Source organism: Symphalangus syndactylus, chromosome 13 (assembly GCF_028878055.3).
Source record: "Symphalangus syndactylus isolate Jambi chromosome 13, NHGRI_mSymSyn1-v2.1_pri, whole genome shotgun sequence".
In the NCBI taxonomy this organism is placed as follows: domain Eukaryota; kingdom Metazoa; phylum Chordata; class Mammalia; order Primates; family Hylobatidae; genus Symphalangus; species Symphalangus syndactylus.
The window spans coordinates 115,976,601-115,978,615 of record NC_072435.2 but is presented as its reverse complement, the minus strand read 5'-3'; the positions used below and the strand labels follow the sequence as shown (position 1 = coordinate 115,978,615).

The window sequence follows — 2,015 nt, the reverse complement described above, 5'->3', positions numbered from 1 at the left end:
AACTTTCTGGTACTGAAGAACAGAGGTAGTGTGTTTCGTGAGTCCCATATGCATTTTATTCATTTAAGGAGATGTACAAAGTATTTGCTGGTTGATGCTTCAGGTGAGAAGTACTTACCCGTAAGTTCCGTATATATCAAATGCAGTTGTTACTTATTTCTCGGTTTGCGCCTTCCGTGATCTCTTTTAAGGTAAGTTCAGGGTAGTATTGAAGTTTTCTGCGAGTTGGGTTGGTATGTTTTTCTTTCTCTAGCTCTATTTTGTTTTTAAGACGAAGTGTGACTGTCGCTCAGGCTGGAGTGCACTGGCGCGATCTTGGCTCTCTCTGCTGACCGGGTTCAAGCGGTTCTCGTGCCTCAGCCTCCCGACTAGCTGGGATTACGGGTACCTGCCCACCGCACCCCAATTTTTTTTTTTCGTTTTTAGGAGAGATCCTGTTTACACCATCTTGGCCAAGCTGGTCTTGAACTCCTGATCTCGTGATCCACCCGCCTCGGCCTCCTAGAGTGCTGGGATTACAGGCGTGAGCCACCGCGCCCAGCCGTGTTCTCCATTCAGATTTTGTCCCAGTGACGTCTTTTTTTTTTTTTTTTTTTTTTTTTTTTTTTGAGACGGAGTCTTGCTGTGTCACCCAGGCTGGAGTGCAGTGGCGCGATCTCGGCTCACTGCAAGCTCCGCCTCCCGGGTTCAGGCCATTCTCCCGCCTCAGCCTCCCGAGGAGCTGGGACTACAGGCGCCCGCCAACACGCCCGGCTAATTTTTTTGTATTTTTAGTAGAGACAGGGTTTCACCGTGTTAGCCAGGATGGTCTCGATCTCCTGACCTCGTGATCCGCCCGCCTCGGCCTCCCAAAGTGCTGGGATTACAGGCTTGAGCCACCGCGCCCGGCCCCAGTGACGTCTTAAAATTATTCCCAACTCCCCCCGCCCCCCGCTGTTTCCGCACTCTTGAGCACAGCTAGTCGTCCCTCCGCCCTCCAGGCTCACTTTCCCCACTGCTCACTCTTCTCCCGCAAAATTCGAGTCTTAACCGAGTCATCTCTGTGACGTCACGTTGATTTGCATAAGATTCCCCAGCGTCCCAAGCGAATGTTATTATCGTTTCCAAAATCTGAATGTTTGACACGAGATGTTCCAACAACAAGAAATGTCCCATGCAGATGGATCTTAAATACAGCTGGTGGAGTGGGAACACGTTATATACACGGACACACAGGCAGGCACTCACCCTCAATGTTATGGGAGTCATCATCCGTGGGGGAGTGGGGCGGGAGCCGTATTCTTTCAGCTTTGCGCAGTGGCAGTATCGTAGCCAATGAGGTTTATCCGAGGCGCGATTATTGCTAATTGAAAACTTTTCCCAATACCCCGCCATGACGACTTGAAATATAGTCGGCATTGGCAATTTTTGACAGTCTCTACGGAGACTGAGTTATCTGAAGTCCTAAAAAAAGCTTATGGATAAGCATAGGTCATGGAGTTTCCTGGTTTTACATTTTGTAAGCTGTTCTTTTTTTTTTTTTATTTTCTCGGGAGTAGTAATTTATTGGATGTCAGGGGTTTTATGTGGATACTGTATCGAGGGTTGTTTTTCAAGATGTATGATGCGTTTATGTTGGGAATTGGGTTCATCGGACAGTTATCGTTAATCTTTTTTATCCAAATGCGGTTAGCGAGTGAGCTACTTCATTTCCTTTGTCACTGAAGGTCACAGACTTAAAGGGAAGGGGAACTCTAACACATCCAAAGTCTTTTTTTTTTTTTTTTTTTGAGACGGAGTTTTCCCTGTTGCCCAGGCTGGAGTGCAGTGGCGTGATCTCGCCTCGCTGCAACCTCCACATTCCGGGTTCAAGCGATTCTCTGTCTCAGCCTCCGGAGTAGCTGGGATTATGGGAGCCCAACACCACGCCCGGCTCGTTTTTGTATTTTTAGTAGAGACGGGGTTTCGCCTTCTTGGCCAGGCTGGTCTCAAACTCCTGACCTCAGATGATCCGCCTGCCTCGGCCTCCCAAAGTG

General features: G+C 48.5%; 1 non-coding gene across 1 annotated transcript; it reads left to right on the top strand.

Moving 5' to 3' along the window:
* The first annotated feature begins 1,285 nt into the window (after positions 1-1,285).
* On the top strand, positions 1,286-1,426 carry LOC129461400 (U4 spliceosomal RNA). Its single transcript, XR_008650534.1, has one exon. It is a non-coding gene; the product is annotated as a U4 spliceosomal RNA (small nuclear RNA).
* Positions 1,427-2,015: the final 589 nt, after the last annotated feature.